Below are 23,703 nucleotides of genomic sequence, written 5' to 3' on the forward strand. Positions count from 1 at the left end.
GGTCATATGACTCTTCCTGATTTTCTCAACTGGGAGTCCTGACCTGTTACTTCTGGGAAACATTCTTCTGAATTACTCCTTTTAGAGTCTATAGGGTTAACTGTATCCCCATTACCCTCTACTGCCCCTTGCTCTGCCTTCCTGTCTCCTGCAGGTGCTGCTATCCCTTCATTATTAGGATGGATATCACTAGTTGCCCCACCCCCACCTGAAGGGTCTTCAAAATTTCCTGGGAACCTTGGCATGAGCTGATCGGCATGCCTTTTCCAATTAATGTTCCCAAAACTCTGCACTTGCACAGTGAAGTTCCTGCGGCCCAGGACCTCCCTAATTTTCTCTTCCACCCAGGGCTTTCCACTTCCAAAATTCCTTGCATATTCTGCATCCCCCTCATTAAACAACAATTCCTCTCCCTGAGCCAACTGACTGGCCAAGCTAGTTACCGATTTCTCTTTATTGGGATCTGTCTTTACTGCTTCCATGTGCACTTTAAAGTGTCTATTAAACAGTAATTCAGAAGGAGATTTACCAGTAGTAGAATGAACATTTTCCTTTGATTATATAAAAATCTACAAAGTTTTGTATTAATAGTACCTTCCGTAAACCGCTTTAACCATTCTTTCAAGGATCTCACTGCTCTCTCTGCTAGACCATTTGAAGAAGGATTACAGGGGGCAGGTGTTACATGTTTAATACCATTTTTCCGAAAAAAATCCTCCATTTCCACAGAAACAAAATAAGGAGCATTGTCTGAGACAATTATGTCTGGCAATCCAAAATTACAAAATGTTTTCCTTAGTAATTCACAAGTTACAGATGATGTGGTGGAATTACACACATGCACATCCAAAAATTTGGTGTATGAATCCACCACCACTAGGTAATATTTATTATCCATAGGTCCCGCATAATCTACATGAAGTCTAGACCAGGGTTTTCCAGTGCATGGCCAAGAAAGTACTGGGGCCTGGGGTTTCTGATAATTCTTAAAGCAAATATGACAATTTTTTGTTACCTCAGCAATATCCTGGTCTATTTTTGGCCACCAAACCCAACTTCTAGCTTCTGCTTTCATAGCATTTATGCCATTATAGCCTACATGCAGCTGTTCCAAAATCTTACATCTCAGTTCCCCTGGCACCACCACTCTATTCCTATACAAGAGTACATCCTGGTGAATACTAAGGTCAGCCTTTACTGCAGCATACTCTGACAATAACAAATTATCATTCCAACCATATTTGACATTTTTCAACAACAGACTTAATTTAGGATCTCTACCAGTTGCCTTCCTAATAGTCTGGAATGAAATATCCTCAAAAGACATAGATTCCACCAGGTTAACATACTCCACTGGAATACTGGAATTTAATTCTTCTGTCACAGGCAATCTACTTAATGCATCAGCTACTACATTATCCTTGCCTGGCTTAAACTCTAAATCATACTCAAACTGAGAGAGTAGTAATGCCCATCTTTGAATTCTAGCATTGGCATTAACTGGAATCTGCTTACCTTTGCCAAACAATCCTAGCAGGGGTTTATGATCTGTTCTAGCAAGAAATTTCCTCCCCAGTAGAAAATACCTCAGTATTTTTACAGCATATACCAAAGCTAAGGCTTCTTTATCTAACTGAGAATAATTCTGTTCCGCAGGAGATAATTTCTTGCTAGCAAAATATACTACTTTATCCTGACCATCTACTTCCTGTAATAATACACAACCCACTCCTACTGGGGAAGCATCTACCTCCAGTTTTAATGGGAGTCTACCTGTAAAATTAGTGAGCACTGGAGAATTGATCAATTCCTGCTTAATATTCCTGAATGCATTTTCCTCTCTTGCTGCCCACTTAAATCTAGCCCCTTTTTTCAACAATTCATGCAAGGGTGCTAATTTTGTTGAAAAGTTCTTCACGAACTTACAAAAATGTGTAACCATCCCAACAAAAGACTGTACTTCCCCAACTGATGTTGAGGCTGGGGCATCTATTATAGCAGCTACATTTTTGTGAGAAGGAGTAAAGCCCTTACCTGAAATATGGTACCCCAGATATTCAATGGCCTTGGTCTTCAACGTTGTTTTTCCCTTATTAATCTTCACATTGTGCTTTTGCAAGATTCAAAATTTGTTCTAATCTAGCATCATGCACTTCCTCATTCTCCCCACATACAATAATGTCAGCTAAAAAACTAGCCACACCTTCAATGTTAACTAACAACTGGGACATGAATCTCTGAAAAATTGCTGGAGACGAGGAGAGTCCAAAAGGAAGTCTTTTATACTTAAATAACCCCTTGTGGGTATTAATCACTAACAATTTCGGCTCTCCTCCTCTACAGGAATTTACAAGTAAGCATCTTTCAGGTCAATCTTAGAAAAAATTGCTCCCTTGCAGACCACTGACAACAACTCATCTATCGTAGGTAAAGGGTACTTCTCACAGTGTATGCGGTTGTTCAGTTCTTTGAAGTCTGCACAGATTCTCAAGGATTTCCGATCTGCCTTCAACACTGGTACAATTGGGGCTGCCCACTATGTGTAATTGGCTCTAAGATGCCTTCTGCCACATGCTTTGCCAGGGCTGATTCTACCAATTGCTTGTAATGAAACGGCACTGTTCTTGCCTTGAAAAATTTTGGTGAAGCCCCACTTTTCAGGTGAATTTTTGCCACCATGCTATTAATTGGCTTATCTGCCTCCACTGAATATTTGTCTAACTTTTGCTCGGCACTTTTAATTGTTTTAACTATCGACAATTCATCTAGGCCCGCCAAGAAAATTCACACTTTTTCCATGAGATCCTTACCACATAGGCTAGGATTATGTGAATCCACTACATAAAAATCCTGGACAATTTCTTTTCCATTATAACCTAGTTTTGCCGACACCTTGCCATAGACCTTAATCGGTACATTATCATAAGCACTTAAAGATTTTTTACCTGGTTTTACATTCAATTGCAAGGTATCTGCCCAATCTCTAGACAATGTTGACACTGCAGCACCAGTATCCAGTTCCAAGGGAACTAACTTCCCATTAATTACAAAATTCACCACCTGTGACTTCACTGAACATACCTTTTCTTTCACCGAATATAGTCGGTTTTCCTCACCTGCAGCTTCTTCAGACAGGTTACCTTCCTCTACTGCCTTGACCACAGTACCACTACCTCTTCTTCCTGCATTCCCTGGTCGTCTCCTCTCCCAGGCCTTTTTGTTCCTGTTCAGATATTCCCTACACACTCTCTGCAAGTGTCCCTCCTTGTTACAAAAGTTACATATATATGCACGAAACTTGCACTTGCTACTTATGTGCTTGTATCCACAGTGTGTACATCTGGTCTGGCTCTGTACGACCATAATTTCCTGAGTAGAAGTCTTACTTCCAAAAGCCCTTTCCAGATTCAATATCTTCTCGAGCACTGTCCATGAAGTCATCGATTGTAGATCCAAATTTTCTGCCACCAGGTTAGGGAAATAATTCTCCTTTTCCACTGCCATGAACAACTGGTCCCTAACCCTGCCGTCCAACTGTGCTCCAAAGTTGCAGTGGTTAGCCAAAGCCTTCAATTCCGCAAATAAATCCTGTACGGATTCCTGCTGCTTTTTCGTCCTCTTCTGGAAATCCATCAAACTCCTGTGATATGATGGTTTCACCACATACTGATGTTTAAGCAATGCAATCAAGTCTACATAGGTACTCGTGTGCGGTAGCTCAGGTGCACACAAATTTCCGAGAACACTATATGCTTCAGAACCCAGTGAAACTAAGAGCACCGCTTTCTTGGTGGTGTCCTCCTTAATCTCCCGGTACTGAAAGTTTGCTTCCAGCAGGCTGAGCCACAGGTCCAACGAGATCTTGGCAGTGTTTAACGGCTCGATTGACATGGTAGCCATGGCCACGGTGTAGCACACTCCACTGTTATATGCGAAGCGTCCACTCGTCCACACGACGTACCCTGCACTGTCTTCATCCTCACACCACGTCTCGTACCCAGGCTCTCTGCCAGCGATGTTTAATTCTCGTCGCCACTGTTATGGTTTTGGTCAGACAAACAATTTTCGTCCACATCGTTTTATTCTCCGCCAGTAACAACAACAAAAACATTATCAGGTACATGAAATATTATTAACAAGATCATAAACAAAAGAGCATCTGCTCCAAACATGCTACCTCCAACATTTGTAGTACTCAATCCCAACAGAGGAGGTGCCAACTTGGACGAAGAGGCCCTTCTGTGAGAGAGTGTGTGACTCCTTTCTAATCTGCCCAGTTGAAGGAGGTGTTGGAGGTCGTGTAAGAAGAGTTGCTGTCGATCTCCTGATTTATTATTTTCATTTTTTTCATTTACTGTATTGACTGATTGTATGTGTGATCATGTAATTTGTGTCAGTAAATTCACACATTTTATTATCGTGTTTAGGTGTGCCTCCAATATAATATTCTCTATAAGCATACACGAAGGTTATCATAGTACCACCTAGGGAACATCACGTTTTCTATAGAAGCTCTTATCGTCTGGAGAGTGGTAAAACAGCACAGACTTATATAAAAGTATACCCTAGGCCATCCGACCAGTATCGGAGCCGGAATGGTGGCAACATTGTGGTAACAAGCAACGTAGTGGCTGGAGAGAGTTAAAGCCACACAGACTTTTGTGGGAGAGTGCCTTAGGCTGACAGTCCAGTGGCAGATCTACAGGAGTAGCAACACTCTGGCAATAAACAGTATAGAATACACCCACTGAACTGCATCGCTGGGCTGCAGATATACTAACCTAGCTGGCGACCTTGTTAAAAGAAGATAGGGAAGGAAGCGGGAAAAGAATTCCTGCAACCTTTTTGTCTGGCAGGCAAGACTCAGGGGGCTGAGTATTCTGCCTTCTGAGCCCCTAGCAGCTGATTGCTAGTGGAGCCCCAGCCCACCCCCATGACAAGAACTCGCGACCTCGCCAGGATGCATTAATCAAGACAGTGTTGCCAGGGTACGAATACAGTGTTGCCAGTGAATTCAGTGATACTGTTACCCAACCAGCTAAGGGAATGAAACTGTGAAATTAGTACCTACTAACTTGTCTGTGCTGTCGTGTATGCTCGATAACATAGAGATGGAGGAGGATAAAATAAAGAAATTTATGGATACGAGGGATGAGAAAATTTTGAAGGAGTATACCAAAGCCCAGCTCCAACAAGTGGCAGGCCACTTGGGGATCCGATTGAGGACGACTAAGGTGGCGGAGCGTAGGCTAGAAATAATGGCACAACTCACAGCTCGAGAAGTGACAACAGGGGAAGAGCCGTCCCAAGAAGGGCCATCCCAAGGTGAACCGTCCCAACTAGAGCCATCCCAAGCACCTACCAGTGTGGGGAGGACTCACAGTGAACGTGGGAGCAGTGGAGGGTCGAGCAGTAGTAAGAGGAGCCTGCAACTGGGAGTAATGAAGATGCAACTGGCAGCCCAACTGCGACGAGAGGAGAGAGAATCGCAAATGCAGCGAGTGGAGGACGAGCATGAAGCTCGGCTTCAGCGAGAGGAACGTGAAGCTCGGTTGCAGCGAGAGGAACGTTGTTACGAACCCGGATCCAGCGTCCGAGCACGGAGCAGTGACGACCGCGCCATCTGTGGGTCAGCTCCCGAAACCCCCACCAAATGGACGACGACACCTGGTGAGGACGACGTGTACTGGCTACGAGGGCCTGTTTCCAGTCCCGTTCAGCGCTCAACACAGCCGCTGCTGACCTCTGGTGAGGTGGTGCTCAGACAACAACGCCATCTATGGAGTGGATATGTCGGGCGTTTGTGTCTGAGCCTGTAAGTGGGGTGCTGTAGTGTGTCTCTGTTATTGATGACGTGTCTGCTTACAGAGTCGACCTGGGACTGCTGTGATGGAAGTTGAGTCAGTCTACCCAAGGCAGCCGTCTCCATATCTTGTGCTCTACTGCAGCAGCTGTGAAGTCGTCCCCCGGAAGAACACTGTGGTGTTACCCTGCCAGTGGAGTGGCAGTAGAAGGATTACCCGGGACCGACTGCTGGAGACGATTATCCACTGGGGTATTGAGGACAGGAGAGTGATTTGTGGTATCACACGAGGCTCCTGTCTAGGGCGTTACCCTAATAAAGCCCGTGGAGTGGCCTGACCAGCGTTGCTGATCCGGAACCTGCCAGCAGACCTGCTGGACTTGTGGTTGACGGCCTCCACGGCGGTGCCCCCAGTGGACCTGTGTTTTGGCTGACCTGTGGCCAGGGTAGGCTCAGCTTCTCAAAGGATTCGTTGTGAGGCCACGAAAGCACCGAAGACTTAGCACCAAGAGCTTGGATCCAGAGTCTTCAGGAGAAGACGTTTGTGTACAGTGTTAATACCCCTCCCCCCGTGTAATCTTTTTATATATTATTTATTGGTGGTGGTCAATATATTATATTAAGTTCTTGCCTTTATTTCCCTTCCCCTTTAAGTTACTTGCGTCACGGATCACATCCCTTGAAAGCCACTACTGGCTTGGGGCCGGATACAACTTCCTCTAACAACATCAGAGTAAGAACCCCGTTGCGTCCCGAGAGGGCCGTAACAAACGTGAAGCTCGGCTGTAGCGAGAGGAACGTGAAGTTCGGCTGCAGCGAGAGGAACGTGAAGCTCGGCTGAAGCGAGAGGAGCGTGAGCGTGAAGCTTGGCTGCAGAGAGAGGAGCGTGAGCGTGAAGCTTGGCTGCAGAGAGAGGAGCGTGAAGCTCGGCTGCGGCGAGAAGGAGAGAGAGACAACTTCGACTAGAGGAGATAAAGGCAAAGAAAGAAGTCGAATTGCATCGCGTTAAGCGTGGATTGCCCTCACTACCTGCACAGTGGGATGACCTCAAGATAATGGAACGTGACTTACCTACGTTCGAACCTCAAGAAGCTGAGGCGTTCTTCGAACACTTCGAACGGATAGTGACTCAGAAGGAGTGGCCGGAAGATGATTGGGCTGCTCTGGTCCGGGGCAGGTTTACCGGTGAGGCCCGGGAAGCTTACAACATGCTGGACCTAGTGGAGTGTGCTAGTTACGACGCAATTAAGAATGCGGTGCTCCACTCGTTCCGGATGACTCCGGAGATGTACCGGAAGCTGTTCAGAGACTGTACGAGAGCGTCGGGAAAGTCTTACGCCGAGACCGCCAGGGATATGGAACGGAAATTCCTACGTTGGTTGAAGGCAGAGGAAGCAGAGTCGGTGGATGAGATCAAACGATTGATAGTGATGGAGAATTTTATGTCAGTGCTCCATCCTGAGTTGAGCGTAAGGGTGAGAGAAGCAGGTATTAAGGATCTGAAGGCTGCAGCAGACCGAGCCAACATGCTGGAGGAGGCACTACATCTTAGGATGGAGGGGCCTCAAAGACACTCGCCTTACCCCAGGTCGGGAGGGAACTTTAGGAGTTCAGGAGGAGCGAGGACGGGTGGGGACTCTCTCAAGAGTAGTGTGCCTGATGAAGTAACCCGGTTCAAGAGCTCAAGGGATGCGGGGAGGAAGCCCCAAACTGTGAGCAGTGGACCTAGCTCGGGAGCGAGTGCTGCTGCCCGGGAACCGACAACGGGGAGTCCTAGGAGGACCCAGGGAATCTCTACCGTTGGTGCTACCAGGGTGACTGGTAGAGGGTCGCCCAGGAGAGGCGGTCGGTGATACAACTGTGTGGGATGAGGACACTTTGCAAGGGAGTGCGGTCGCCCCAGGCACGGTGGGAACGTGGCTTTCACGAGGATAGGAAGCGAAGAAGCCAATAATAACTCAGGTGATATGCCGGTGATGAGGGAGAAGAGGATTCACCCCTTTGTGTGTGAGGGGACGGTGAAGATAAGAGGAGCTGAGCCTGTTCCAGCGAGGATGCTGAGGGACACGGGATCCGACTTCACCATTGTTAGTGAATTCCTATTCCTCGAGGACTACAGAAGTTCCAGTACAGGGGAGGCCCTGATAAGGACGTTGGGGAGACAAGTGAGGTTGCCCCTTCATAAGGCGACTCCTAATTCAGACTATGGTTGTCAGACTCTCGTGGTAGGGGTCTGCTTTACTGCCCAGGATGGAAGCTTAGGCGATCCTAGGGAATGACTTCTGTGGGGGATGTGTTCTCTCGAATTTGATTAAGGGTGAGGAGTGTATAGAGCCCTATCGACAGAGCAGCAGGACGGGCGCCAGCAGCGGCGAAACGGAAATTGCGAGAGTGGCATTTCCGGTATGTGCGGTGACGTCGGGACGAGACGTCAGGGAAGATGATGTGAGCGGATCCAGTCACGCCTGAAGAGAACATGCAGGGTGATCTGGGGCTCGATCATTTGTTCTGAGAGGAGGCCAGAAGACAAGCGACAGGTGAGGAAAGGTTAGATAGAAGTGTCCAAGTTACTCTCACCAGTCCTCTAGGTATTGACCGTACCCGTCTAGGTGAGCTGCAAAAGGAAGAGTTTCCCGAGTTGGTACGGGAGGCGGAAGGTCTCGCCGGACCCGAGTCACCGACTCACTTCTTCGTGGAGAAGGGAGGGCTAATGAGGCAGTGGAGACTGGTAAGGGAATAAGTGGGTGATAGTATGCTGAGAGTGAGGCATCAGGTGGTGGCGTCGGCGCGGTACAGAAACGCGGTACTGAAGCTTGCACACTCAGTGGATCCCGCGGGTCACTTGGGAGTAACTAAGACCTTAAGCAGACTTTGGGAACATTTTTATTAGCCGGGCATGGACGCGGATGTAAGACGAATTTGCAAGACGTGTTTACCGTGCCAGAGGGCGGGGAAGAACGTCCCTGCCATCCCGAAAGCGCCTTTGGTTCCAGTTCCTTTTGGTGTTTGATTATTAGGCGTTTGAACGCCTAATAATCGACGTTGTGGGACCCTTGCCTAGGACAAGAAAGGGAAATAATTACTTATTGACCATCATGTGTGCTTCAACGAGATTTCCAGAGGCGATCCCAGTGCGGAAAATGACATCGAGATGCGTCATGGGACACCTTCAGCGGTTCCTTGCTTGGGTAGGTGAGCCCAAGGAGATCCAGTCCGACTGTGGAAGGGTTTTCCAGACGAGGTGGTTTTGGCAGGCTATTGCGAGCTGAGGAAGAGCCCAACTACGATCGTCACCTTATAGACCGCAATCGCAGGGAGCGATTGAGAGGTTTCACTCCACTCTGAAGACCATCTTGAGAGTGTATTTTGCAGAACAGGGAGCAGAATGGGATGAGGCTGTATATCCAGCCCTGTTTGCAATCAAAGATGCTATAGTTGAGTCTCTGGGATTCTCTCCATTCCAACTGGTGTTTGGGCACGAAGTAAGGAGCCCGTTATTGATGCTGAAGGAGCAGTTGACGGTGGAGAAGACGTTAGGGACAGTGGAAGAGTATGTGCAGAGATTCCATGAACGATTGGAAACGGCAAAGGAATTGGCTGCTGAACGCCTGAAGACAGTGCAAGAGAAGATGCTGATCTGGTACGACAAGAAGGCTGTCTCAAGGGAGTTCGAGGCAGAAGCCAGAGTGATGATGTTGCTACCTGGGAGAGGTAGAGTCACCTAATCACGAATTGATGGTCCATACTCGGTTATTCGGCGTGTGGGTCCTGTAAGTTATGAGATCAGCAAGTCGAATCGCCCCCGCAAGACACAGGTATGTCATATCAACCGTTTGAAGCCATACTTCCCAGAGGAGTAAGAGAGTGCGAGAGTGACGGTGTGAAACACAGTCGCAAGAAGGGAAATTGGTTCTGTGTATGGAGATGAGCCAAGTGTTGCCAGCAGAGGAACGAAAGTGGACCCGTGCCGATGGTACGCGCCTGTCAAATACGGAAAGTTTGATACATCCAGAAGAGAGGCTGCTTCATCTGGATAAAGGGAAAAGGAGAGATCTAGTGACCCTGATAAGAAGGAACAAGTCACTCTTTACAGATGTGCCCCGACGGCACATGAGTGTGGTGCACGAGGTGGATGTGTGCAAAGGAAAGCTAATGAAGCAGATTGCTTATCGGGTGAGTCTTGAGAAGAGGAAGATTATGCGACAGGAGGTGGAATATCTGCTAGCGAATGATCTCGCTGAGCCCAGCAACAGTGAGTGGAGCTCGCCCTGTGTGCTGGTCAAGAAGAGTGACGGATCATATCGTTTTTGCACCGACTATTGCAAAGTGAATTCTATAACCGTGTCGGATTCTCACCCGATGCCCCAAATAAGTGATTGCATCGACCAAGTGGGAAACGCAAGGTTTGTCACCAAGGTCGATCTGCTGAAAGGATATTATCAAATCCCTTTGTCTCCGAGTGCGAGAAAGATGTCAGCGTTTGCTACTCCAGACGGATTGTACCAGTGCAAAGTGCTTCCGTTTGGTATGAAGAACAGCGGAAATTGTTTTCAGAGGATGATGAACGAAGTGCTAAGACGGATGGAAGGCTGCGCCGTGTACATAGACGATATAGTGGTGTACGCCGATAGCTGGAAACAACACATAAATCGACTGACGGAGTAGTTCCAACGGTTGGAAGAAGCGAACCTCAAGGATCGGTGCTGGGACCAATTCTATTTTTAATATACATTAATGACATGTTTTCAGGAGTAGAATCCTACATGTTGATGTTCGCGGATGACCCAAAGTTGATGACAAGAGTTGTGACAGATGAGGATTGTAGGATCCTCCAAGAGGACTTGAACAGGTAGCAGAGATAGTCAGAGAAATGGCAACTGGAGTTCAATACGAGCAAATGTAAAGTTATGAAAATGGGATAAGGTGATAGGAGACCAAAAGGGACAGTATACATTGAAGGAGAACTGCTTACCTGTGACGACTCGAGAAAGGGACAAGGGTGTGGACGTAGCACCTAACCTAACTCCTGAGGTACATATAAATAGGATATCAACAGCAGTGTACTCTACTCTGGCAAAAGAAAGAACATCATTCAGAAACCTAATTAAGGAGGCATTTAGGGCTCTTTACACTGCCGACGTGAAGTCAGTCTTAGAGTATGTCGCCATCATGGAGTACCCACCAGAAGAAACACATAAGGCAACGGGAAAAGGTTCAGAAGTTTGCAACGAGACTCATTCCTGCGTTACGAGGGATGGGATATGAAGAGCGCCTGAAGGAACTGAGCCTTACGACACTAGAAAAAAGAAGGAAGGGGGATATGATATTAATAAATAAAATTCTGAAGGGAATTGGCAGAGTAGAAATAGACGAAATGTCCACAGAAAATAGTAATAGAACGAGGGGGGACATGGGTGGAAGCTGGAAACTCAGATGAGTCACAGAGATGTTAGGAAGTTTTCTTTTAGTGTGAGAGTAGTGGAAAAATGGAATGATCTTAAGGAGCATTTTGTGGAAGCAAATTCTATTCATAATTTTAAAACTAGATATGACAGGGAAATAGGACCGGAGTCATTGCTGTAGGAAACCGGCTCGAAAGGCGGGATTCAAGAGTCAATGCTCGATCCTGCAGGCACAAATACGTGAGTACAAATAGATAAGTTCACAAACAAGGCGGTGGAAACAGGAGGCCAGACACCAGATACAGAATATGAGATGAAGTACTTCCTGAAACGCACAGAGAGAAAGATATAGTTAATATCACACCAAAACTGTCTTCTGAAGCCCACATAAAAAGAATTACATCTGCGGCACATGCGTGGCTGGCTAACATCAGAACAACCTTCAGGAACCTGTGTAAGGAATCATTCAGAATCTTGTATACGGCATATGTAAGACTGGAGTATACGGCCCCAGCATAGAGTCTTGTCAAGTACAAGACGAAGCTTGAAAAAGTTAAGTGGTATGCCACTAGACTAGTCCCAAAACTAAGAGGCATTAGTTACGAGGAAAGGCTGCGTAAAATGCACCTCACGACACTGGAAGACAGAAGAGTATGGGAAGACATGATCACTACCTACAAAATTCTGTGAGGAATTTGTAGGGTAGTTAAGGATAAAAAGTTTAAAACGGGTGGTACGCGAACAAGGGGACACAGGTGGAGATCGAGTACCCAAATGAGCCACAGGGACGTTAGAAAGAATTATTTCAGTGTCAGAGTAGTTAACAGGTGGAATGCATTAGACAGTGATGTGGTGGAGGCTGACTCTATACACAGTTTCAAATGTAGATATGATAGAGCCCAGTAGGCTTAGGAATCTGTACACCAGTTGATTGACAGTTATGAGGCGGGACCAAAGTGCCAGAGTTCAACCCCCGCAAGTACAACAAGGTGTACACACACACACACACACCACTCCCGTTGCCAACAACAGGACACGTAGCGTCGCTACCACTCCCGCTGTCAAAAACGGGATTACCACTCCCGCTGTCAACAACGGGACTACCACTCCCGTTGTCCGAGGTAGGCCTAGTCTCATTTTGCGCCACTCTTCATTATCTGGAGGAGGGCGTCTTCGCACCTCTCGATGTTTGCCGCATCATACCCATAGATCTCTGCTCTCCCTTCACACCAATTGAGCGAGATAAATACGTTGAATTGGACCTCAAGATCTTAGATTCTTTTTCCTTTAAGGCCAATAATTGCACCCTAAAACTTTCTGGGGCAGGTTATCCACGACCTAATCGTTTGGTTTTAGCCTTTGTTTGTCCTTGTTGTTGTTGACTTGGGTGTTGATGTTGTTGTTGTTGTTGTTGACTTGGGTGTTGATGTTGTTGTTGTTGTTGACTTGGGTGTTGATGTTGTTGTTGTTGTTGACTTGGGTATTGATGTTGTTGTTGTTGTTGTTGACTTGGGTGTTGATGTTGTTGTTGTTGATGTTTTTGTTGCTGATATTGTTGTTGTTGATCCTGTTGATGTTGTAGTTGTGGGTGTTGTTGTTGTTGTTGTTTTGGGTGTTGTACCGGTCTGTTTTTGGGTTTACACGGTATGTGAGGGTGTGTGATCAGGCTTTGTGGGAGAGAGATTTAGCTCCGTGGAAGTAGTACTCCCTACTAGAGTGGGCGTAGAGTGTACGCCTGACACACTGTTAAGGCAGAGATAGAGAAGGACGGAGACGAAAATCACTGCTATTTTCCAGCTGAACCATCCTTCGGGAGGCTGGGTCTTGGGCTCCTCTCCCACCTGCAGCAGGAAGGCCTTGAGTCCCTCCACCTGCATGCGTGTGTGTTGTTGCCGCCGGTGTGTGCCCACTAGAGGCAGGTGGTCCAGGAGGGAGTCTAGCCGTTGATCCTGTAGGAGTGAGGGGTCACAAGTGGGCAGAGGTGGAAGCAGGTTGAGATCGACAGCCACCTGCCGCGCCTGGCCTCCAACTCCAGTGTTGTCCTCTTGGTAGTCCTTCACCTACTGCCGCAGCTGGAGCAGTTGGTTCCTGCTCTAAGATTCCCCCGCCATTTGCCACTGGGCATATCTTCCCATCATCCCCACCACTAACACCACAACAATAATAATCTTACTCATCTTTCCTCTGGAAATATCTATTGGGCAGAGGATCTATCAGGAAAAGCACCAAGCAACACGACTAAGGTCTATAAAAGATGGTTTAATCTGTGTAAAGAATCATGGGGTTAGATGACTATCAGAGATGGAGGAAATTTAGTTAGCTTGGATGTGTTGAGGTTTGGCCTGGGAGGCTGGACCCGCCCAGCATCACCACCAAAAAGGCAGGGTCCAACAGCTGGATAATGTCACACCAATACTTCATTGTATTGAAGTTCAATAGTTCATTGTTGTAGTAATCGTTGTTGTAATGTTCATTGTTGTAATGCTCGTTGTTGTAGTGTTCATTGTTGTAGTGTTTGTTGTTAGAGTGTTCGTTGTTGTAGTGTTCGTTGTTGAAGTGTTCGTTGTTGTTTTGTTCGTTGTTGTAGTGTTCAATGTTGTATTGTTCGTTGTTGTAGTGTTAATTATTGTAGTGTTCGTTGTTGTGGTGTGCGTTGTGTTAATGGTCGTTTTTGTGATTTTCGTTGTTGTAATGTTCGTTGTTGAGGTGTCCGTTGTTGTAAAGTTCGTTGTTGTGGAGTTCGTTGTTGTGGTGTTCGTTGTTGTAAAGTTCATTGTAGTGGTGTTTGTTGTTAAGGGTTTCGTAGTTGTAGTGTTCGTTGTTGTAGTGTTCGTTGTTGTAGTGTTCGTTGTTCTGATTTTCGTTGTTGTAGTGTTCATTATTGTGGTGTTCGTTGTTGAGATGTTCGTTGTTGTGATGTTCGTTGTTGTGATGTTCGTTGCTGTGGTGTTCGTTGTTGTAGTGTTCGTTGTTGAGATGTTCGTTGTTGTGGTGCTCGTTGTTGTAGTGTTCATTGTTGTAGTGTTCGTAGTTGAGATGTTCGTTCTTGAGACGTTCGTTGTTGAGATGTTCGTTCTTGAGATGTTCACTGCTGTGGTCTTCGTTGTTGTGATGTTCGTTGTTGTGGTGTTCGTTGTTGTAGTGTTCTTTGTTGAGAGGTTCGTTGTTGAGATGTTCGTTGTTGAGATGTTCATTGTTGTAAAGTTTGTTGTTGTGGTGTTTGTTGTTGAGATATTCGTAGTTGTAGTGTTCGTTGTTGAGATGTTCGTTGTTGTGGTGTTCGTTGTTGTGATGTTCGTTGTTGTGGTGTTCGTTGTTGTAGTGTTCGTTGTTGAGATGTTCGTTGTTGAGATGTTCGTTGTTGAGATGTTCGTTGTTGTAAAGTTCGTTGTTGTGGTGTTTCTTGTTAAGATGTTCGTAGTTGTAGTGTTTGTTGTTGTAGTGTTCGTTGTTGAAGTGTTCGTTGTTCTGATTTTCGTTGTTGTAGTGTTCATTATTGTGGTGTTCGTTGTTGTGGTGTTCGTTGTTCTGGTGTTCGTTGTTGTAGTGTTAATTATTGTGGTGTTCGTTGTTGTGGTGCTCATTGTTCTAGTGTTCGTTGTTGTAGTGTTCGTTGTTGAGATGTTCGTTGTTGAGATGTTCGTTTTTGTGATGGTCGTTGTTGTGATGTTCGTTGTTGTAGTGTTCGTTGTTGAGATGTTAGTTGTTGTGGTGTTCGTTGTTGTAGTGTTCATTGTTGTAGTGTTCGTTGTTGAGATGTTCGTTGTTGAGATGTTCATTGATGTAGTGTTCGTTGTTTCAGTGTTCGTTGTTGTAGTGTTCGTTGTTGTGGTGTTCGTTGTGGTAGTGTACGTTGTTGTAGTGTTCGTTGTTCAAGTGTTCGTTGTTTTGGTGTTTGTTGTTGTAGTGTTCGTTGTTGTGGTGTTTGTTGTTGTAGTGTTCGTTGTTGTAGTGTATGTTGTTGTAGAGTTCACTACGTACACTACGTTTTTGTACTGTTCACTACGTACACTACGTTTTTGTACTGTTCACTACGTACACTACGTTGTTGTAGTGTTCGTTGTTGTAATGTTCGTTGTTGTAGTGTTCGTAGTTGTAATGTTCGTTGTTTTAGTGTTCGTTCTTGTAGTGTTCATTGTTGTAATGTTCGTTGTTGTAGTGTTCATTATTGTAATGTTAGTTATTGTAGTGTTCGTTATTGTAATGTTCGTTGTTATAGTGCTCGTTGTCGTAGTGTTCATTGTTGTAATGTTCGTTGTTGTAGTGTTCGTTGTTGTAGTGTTCGTTGTTGTAGTGTTCATTGTTGTAATGTTCGTTGTTGTAGTGTTCGTTGTTGTAGTGTTCGTTTTTGTAGTGTTCGTTGTTGTGGTGTTCATTGTTGTGGTATTCGTTGTTGCAGTGTTCGTTGGTGTGGTGTTCGTTGTTGTTGTGTTCGTTGTTGTGCTGTTCGTTGTTGAGATGTTCGTTGTTGTGGTGTTCGTTGTTTTAGTGTTTGTTTTTGTGGTGTTCGTTATTGAAGTGTTCTTTGTTGTAGTGTTCGTCGATGTAGTGTTCGTTGTTGTAGTGTTCGTTTTTGTTGTGTTCGTTGTTGTATTGTTCGTTGTTGAGATGTTCGTGGTTGTGGTGTTAGTTGTTGTGATGTTCGTTGTTGAGGTGTTCGTTGTTGTAGTGTTCATTGTTGTAGTGTTCGTTGTTGAAGTGTTCGTTGTTGTGGTGTTCATTGTTGTAGTGTTCGTTGTTGTGGTGTTCGTTTTTGTAGTGTTCGTTGTTGTGGTGTTTGTATTTGTAGTGTTCGTTGTTGAAGTGTTCGTTGTTGTGGTGTTCATTGTTGTAGTGTTCGTTGTTGTTGTGTTCGTTGTTGTAGTGTTCGTTGTTGTGGTGATTGTTGTTGTAGTGTTCGTTGCTGTAGTGTTCATTGTTATAATGTTCGTTGTTTTAGTGTTCGTTGTTGTAGTGTTCGTTGTTGTAATGTTCGTTGTTGTAATGTTCGTTGTTGTAGTGTTCGTTATTGCAGTGTTTATTGTTGTAATGTTCGTTGTTATAGTGTTTGTTGTTGTAGTGTTCGTTGTTGTAGTGTATGTTGTTGTAGTCTTCACAATGAACACTACGTTGTTGTAGTGTTCGTTGTTGTAGTGTATGTTGTTGTAGTCTTCACAACGAACACTACGTTGTTGTAGTGTTCATTGTTGTAATGTTTGTTGTTGTAGTGTTTCTTGTTGTAATGTCCGTTGTTGTGCAATTCGTTCTTATACCGTTCGTTGTTGTAGTGTTCGTTGTTCTAATGTTCGTTGATGTGGTGTTCGTTGTTGTAGTTTTCGTTGTTGTAGTGTTCGTTGTTGTGGTGTTCGTTGTTGTAATGTTAGTTGTTGTAGTGTTCGTTGTTGTAATTTTCTTTGTTGTGGTGTTCGTTGTTGCAGTGTTCGTTGTAGTGGTGTTCTTTGTTTTGGTGTACGTTGTTGTAGTGTTCGTTGTTGAAGTGTTCGTTGTTGTTTTGTTCTTTGTTGAAGTGTTTAATGTTGTATTGTTCGTTGTTGTAGTGTTAATTATTGAAGTGTTCGTTGTTGTGGTGTTCGTTGTTGTAGTGTTCGTTGTTGTACTGTACGTTGTTGAGATGTTCGTTGTTGAGATGTTCGTTGTTGTGATGTTCTTTCTTGTGGTGTTCGTTGTTGTAGTGTTTGATGTTAAGATGTTCGTTGTTGTGGTGCTCGTTGTTGTAGTGTTCGTAGTTGAGATGTTCGTTGTTGAAACGTTCGTTGTTAAAAAGTTCGTTGTTGAGATGTTCGTTGTTGTGGTGTTCGTTGTTGTGATGTTCGTTGTTCTAGTGTTCGTTGTTGTAGTGTTCGTTGTTGTAGTGTTGTTACGAACCCGAATCCAGCGTCCGGGCCTGGAGCAGTGACGACCACGCCATCTGTGGGTCAGCTCCCAAAACCCCCTCCAAAAGGACGACGACACCTGGTGAGGGCGAAGTGTACTGGCCACAAGGGCCAGTTTCCAGGCCTGTTCAGCCCACAACGCTGCCGTTGCTGACCTCTGGTGAGGTGGTGCTCAGACGACAACGCCATCTATGGAGTGGATACGTCGGGCGTTTGTGTCTGAGCCTGTAAGTGAGGTGCTTTAGTGTGTCCCTGGTATTGATGACGTGTCTGCTTACAGAGTAGACCTGGGACTGCTGTAAGGGAAGTTGAGTCAGTCTACCCAAGGCAGCCGTCCCCATACCAAGTGCTTTGCTGCAGCAGCTGTGAGTCGCCTCCCGGAGGAACACTGTGGTGTTACCCTGCCAGTGAAGTGGCAGTTGAAGGATTGTCGTACCCGTGACCGACTGCTGGAGACGATTAACCACTGGGGTATTGTGGACAGGAGAGTGATCTGTGGTATCACACGAGGCTCCTGACTAGGGCGCTACCCTAGTATCGCTCGTGGAGTGGCCTGAACAGCGTTGCTGATCCGGAACCTGCCAGCAGTCTGCTGGACTTGTGGTTGACAGCCTCCACGGCGGTGCCCCCAGTGGACCTGTGTTTTGGCTGGCCTGTGGCCGGGGTAGACTCAGCTTCTCGAAGAATTCGTCGTGAGGCCACGAGAGCACCGAGGGCTTGACACTGAGAGGATCCAGAGTCTTCAGAAGCAGACGACAGTGTAAATAAGTGTTTATACCCCTTCCCCCGTGTAATCTTTTTATATATTATTTATTGGTGGCGGTCATTATATTATATTAAGTTTTTGCCTTTCTTTCCCTTCCCCTTTTAGTTTACTTGAGTTACTGATGACATCCCTTGAAAGCCACTACTGGCTTGGGGCCGGATACCCTTCCTCTAACGACATCAGAGTAAGAACCCAGTTGCGACCCGAGAGGGCCGTAACATAATTGGCATCCCCAGCGGGATCCGTCCCCTTGTCTAGTATGTTTGACAGGGGTGGTGAAGTGGCGTAATCCCTGTAAATAATTCCCCCTGTGTGTGACGATTGGGACGTTATACGTCCTGTGTGGTGTTCGGAGTGTCTAAGTGCAATATTGCGCAGTGCGGTGCTCGCTGTGACTAAGCGATTAAGTGCAATATTGAGTAGTGCGGTGCTCGGCGTGATTCAGTGCAATATTGTAGCACGAAGTGTTCACTGTGATTAAGTGCAATATTGCGTACTGCGGTGCCCGAAGTAATTACGTGCAATATTGGCAAGTGCAGTGTTTGGTGCGATAAAGTGCAATATTGACGTGGAACAGTGCTCGGTGCGTTAAGTGCTAACGTGAAAGCGGTGTGTTAAGTGCTAGTTAAGTGTTCCATCTGTGACAATGGCAGAAAAAGCTACCATCGATGATCTGGACGATGTGCAGGCTTTTCTGAACAGAGAGGACTGTCTTGCCAGATTAAAGTATCTGAGCAAACAGGATCTTGTACTAGTGAGCGCCTACCTGAAGATCAAGATCCGTGCCAGTGATTCCCGTGTGGAGATCTTGTCCAAGGTTCACCGGCATTTGAAGGCAGAGGAGAAACAGGAAGGCGAGACTCCTAGTATAAAGGAAGGGGAGGAGATAGCTTCCACTGAAAAGGAAGGTAAGAGCAGTGATGTCGAAAGTGATGAGAGTGAACTAAATATAAGTGTACTTACTGTGAAGATGCGTGAACTAGCGATCCATCGTGCAATAGAATGGAAAAAGCTAGAAATTGCTAAAGAAAGAGAAGAGGAAGCGAGAAAGAGAGAAGATAAGAAATTTGAAATGGAAAGAGAGAGATTAGGAAAAGAATTAGAGATGAGGCGTTTAGAATTAGAAGAAAGGAAGGCAGAAAGAGAAACGAGAAAGAGAAAGAGAAGAACGAGGAAGAGAAACGAGAAAGAGAAGAACGAGAAAGAGAAAAAGAAGAACGAGAAAGAGAAGAGAAACGAGAAAGAGAAGACCGAGAAAGGGAAGAGAAACAGCGAGAGAGAGAAGAAAAAGAAAGACAGAGACAACATGAACTAGAAGTATTGCGGTTAGGTGGTCGGAGGCAAACAATGGACACCAATAGTTTCGATCCGGTGAGAAACATCAAAATGGTCCCGAAGTTCAACGAGAAGGAAGTTTCGAAGTTCTTCGCGGCCTTCGAGAAAGTCGCAGCCTCTTTGGAGTGGCCGAGGGAGAATTGGGCCATCATAATACAGTCAGTCTTGACTGGGAAGGCCCAAGTCGCCTACTCCACGTTGTCCCTTGATGGCTCTGGCGATTATGACCAGGTGAAGAAGGTCGTGCTCATGGCGTACCAATTGGTACCTGAGGCTTACAGGCAGAAGTTTAGAAACCTGAAGAAGACCTCAGAGCACACTTTCACCGAATTCGCCACCATTAAGGAGCGACTTTTCCAGGAATGGTGTGCTTCTCGGAAGGTGGAGACCAAAGAAGACCTCGAGCAGCTCATACTGTTAGAGGACTTCAAGGATTGTTTGTCTGGAGACCTGAAGACGTACTTAGAGGAACAGCAGGTAGAGACCTTGAGTGCGGCAGCCACCATGGCTGAGGAATACATCTTGACGCACAGGCCTTCTGCTAAGTACGTCCCGAGGAATTACCAACGCCGGTTTGACAGACCTCATGACGAAGAAGAAAGACCCGTCCCACAAAGCGCTAAGAAGACGCCCCCAAGTAGCCCTCGAAGGACTAGTCCTAGCAGTCCGAAACACCGGAGTCCGAGGAGGAATATGGTGTGCTGGACTTGTGGGCAGAAAGGGCATGTAGCTGCTATGTGCCGAGGAAGAAGAGGTGGCGGCGCACGTAGGGAAGTGATGATGAGCTGTGTGACATCACCAGCAGGAAGCCAGTCTACGACTACGCAGGAAGGACCAAGTTTGTTCGCCCCTCACACTTCAAGCGGGTACGTAACGTGTGATCATACTGGCAGATCAGTTGTAGTGCTCAGAGATAGTGGAGCAGCCCAGTCCCTGATCGTAAGAAGCTCGTTACCCGAGGGAATAAGTGTGGACGGGAGACAACAGGTTGTCCTGGTTGGGTTTCCTAGGACGCAGTACATCGCTCCCTTAGTGCCAGTACATCTCGACTCGCCTTACTTCAGCGGCACATGTGCGTTGGCAGTAGTCGATACCCTCCCTATAGCAGGGATTGACGTGGTACTAGCCAACGACTTGGTGGCAGGTTGGAGCATCAATCTTCCCAAGGTCGTGGACGAGTCGGCCGGAACAGCAAGGTCAGAGGTAACTACAGGCAGTGGTAATATCCAGGTACAAACAGACCCGGATTTAAACATGTTTAATTTGTCCTCTCACCCGCAGATCGACAGTATTCTAGCAGAGACTCCTGATTCTTCTCCCGACGAGGAACATGCGGTTAAGGAGGCAGAAGCAACTGAGCAAGAAGAGAGGCCTCGTGTGCAAGTACCCACGGATACCAAAGAGTCTGGAGCGAAGGCGGATGTGTACTTGCGGTATGGCAAGGTACAGCGTTCATTGAACCGGCCAGAGATTCCCCAGTCGTCAGAGGTATGTGAGGTATGTTCGAAAGGTCTAGTGCCCTCTTTGGTCCAAACCAGGCTAGTGGATATTGCCGGCTATGGACTTGACAGGCTCAGGAAGCTTATCCCTAAATTAACCAAGTGTTTCCTAGCGGTATTTTTTGTTCTTGTGTGTGTTCTCAGTAAGGCCCAGTGGACGACCCGACAGATGATGGCCCCCTTGAACATCGAGAAGAGGTCCCAGGGATTGGAGACGTGCACAGTGAGTGTTGCAGTTGAAGAAGGGACCTGGAAGGTAATGGTAGATACAGGAGGTACGAGAAATGATAATGTGAGTGACTGTTTCTGGCAGGTTGACACCCCCCGCGTGATTGCTGAGCCTCAATACAGCGTTATACGGAACGTTGGTCGACCTGACGGTGGCAGAGCGAATGCCATCTTCGGTGTGCAAGCAGCCCTGTTAAAACTAGGTGTAAGCCTAGTAGAGGCGTATGCAGTAGGTATTGACTTGCCCACTGTCGCTGTCACTCTGAATTATCAGACCCCTGTGTTCCAGGTTCCTGGCTCCCTGAAGGACTACCGGACCGGCACCAGAAATGCCGTCTGTAACCAGCCATCATCGGTGCCACGACATAGGGAAGTGTCGAGTCGCCCTAGATCGGGTCGATATCGATCCTTACTCGAGAGATGTGAGATGATGCCCCCCCCCTCGCAGTGGAGAGGTGGAAGATTACGTCAGGCAGGTCATTGCCTTCTATCTGCAAGTTCCCATTGTGCCGGAATTGCCCAATAGGACAGTTCTGTGGACAAGGCAGCCTCACCGCTCCAGTTTATAAAGCATGTGAGTCCATTTGGAGTTGTGTTCCCATACTAATTTGGTTTGTGTTTTTCTTTATAGAAACCCAAACCAAATTCTTTTTGGTGGGGAGGTGTTACGAACCCGAATCCAGCGTCCGGGCCTGGAGCAGTGACGACCACGCCATCTGTGGGTCAGCTCCCAAAACCCCCTCCAAAAGGACGACGACACCTGGTGAGGGCGAAGTGTACTGGCCACAAGGGCCAGTTTCCAGTCCTGTTCAGCCCACAACACGGCCGTTGCTGACCTCTGGTGAGGTGGTGCTCAAACGACAACGCCATCTATGGAGTGGATACGTCGGGCGTTTGTGTCTGAGCCTGTAAGTGAGGTGCTTTAGTGTGTCCCTGGTATTGATGACGTGTCTGCTTACAGAGTCGACCTGAGACTGCTGTAAGGGAAGTTGAGTCAGTCTACCCAAGGCAGCTGTCCCCATACCAAGTGCTTTGCTGCAGCAGCTGTGAGTCGCCTCCCGGAGGAACACTGTGGTGTTACCCTGCCAGTGAAGTGGCAGTTGAAGGATTGTCGTACCCGGGACCGACTGCTGGAGACGATTAACCACTGGGGTATTGTAGACAGGAGAGTGATCTGTGGTATCACACGAGGCTCCTGACTAGGGCGCTACCCTAGTATCGCTCGTGGAGTGGCCTGAACAGCGTTGCTGATCCGGAACCTGCCAGCAGCCTGCTGGACTTGTGGTTGACGGCCTCCACGGCGGTGCCCCCAGTGGACCTGTGTTTTGGCTGGCCTGCGGCCGGGGTAGACTCAGCTTCTCGAAGAATTCGTCGTGAGGCCACGAGAGCACCGAGGGCTTGACACTGAGAGGATCCAGAGTCTTCAGAAGCAGACGACAGTGTAAATAAGTGTTTATACCCCTTCCCCCGTGTAATCTTTTTATATATTATTTATTGGTGGCGGTCATTATATTATATTAAGTTTTTGCCTTTCTTTCCCTTCCCCTTTTAGTTTACTTGCGTTACTGATCACATCCCTTGAAAGCCACTACTGGCTTGGGGCCGGATATCCTTCCTCTAACGACATCAGAGTAAGAAACCAGTTGCGACCCGAGAGGGCCGTAACAAGTGTTCGTTGTTGTAGTGTTCATTGTTGTAATGTTCGTTGTTGTAGTGTTCGTTGTTGTAGTGTTCGTTTTTGTAGTGTTCGTTGTTGTGGTGTTCATTGTTGTGGTATTCGTTGTTGCAGTGTTCGTTGGTGTGGTGTTCGTTGTTGTTGTGTTCGTTGTTGTGCTGTTCGTTGTTGAGATGTTCGTTGTTGTGGTGTTCGTTGTTTTAGTGTTTGTTTTTGTGGTGTTCGTTATTGAAGTGTTCTTTGTTGTAGTGTTCGTCGATGTAGTGTTCGTTGTTGTAGTGTTCGTTTTTGTTGTGTTCGTTGTTGTATTGCTCGTTGTTGAGATGTTCGTGGTTGTGGTGTTAGTTGTTGTGGTGTTCGTTGTTGTGGTGTTCGTTGTTGTAGTGTTCGTTGTTGTAGTGTTCGTTGTTGAAGTGTTCGTTGTTGTGGTGTTCATTGTTGTAGTGTCCGTTGTTGTGGTGTTCGTTTTTGTAGTGTTCGTTGTTGTGGTGTTTGTATTTGTAGTGTTCGTTGTTGAAGTGTTCGTTGTTGTGGTGTTCATTGTTGTAGTGTTCGTTGTTGTTGTGTTCGTTGTTGTAGTGTTCGTTGTTGTGGTGTTTGTTCTTGTAGTGTTCGTTGTTGTAGTGTTCATTGTTATAATGTTCGTTGTTTTAGTGTTCGTTGTTGTAGTGTTCGTTGTTGTAATGTTCGTTGTTGCAGTGTTCGTTGTTGTAATGTTCGTTGTTGTAGTGTTCGTTATTGCAGTGTTCATTGCTGTAATGTTCGTTGTGGTACTGTTCATTGTTGTAATGTTCGTTGTTGTAGTGTTTGTTGTTGTAGTCTTCACAACGAACACTACGTTTTTGTAGTGTTCATTGTTGTAATGTTTGTTGTTGTAGTGTTCGGTGTTGTAGTGTTCGTTGTTGTAATGTTCGTTGTTGTAGTGTTCGTTGTTGTAGTGTTCATTGTTGTAATGTTCGTTGTTGTAGTGTTTCTTGTTGTAGTGTTCGTTGTTGTAGTGTATGTTGTTGTACTGTTCGTTGTTGTAGTGTTTCTTGTTGTAATGTCCGTTGTTGTGCAGTTCGTTCTTATAACGTTCGTTATTGTAGTGTTCGTTGTTCTAATGTTCGTTGATGTGGTGTT

This window comes from Procambarus clarkii, chromosome 33, assembly GCF_040958095.1.
Source record: "Procambarus clarkii isolate CNS0578487 chromosome 33, FALCON_Pclarkii_2.0, whole genome shotgun sequence".
NCBI lineage: Eukaryota > Metazoa > Arthropoda > Malacostraca > Decapoda > Cambaridae > Procambarus > Procambarus clarkii.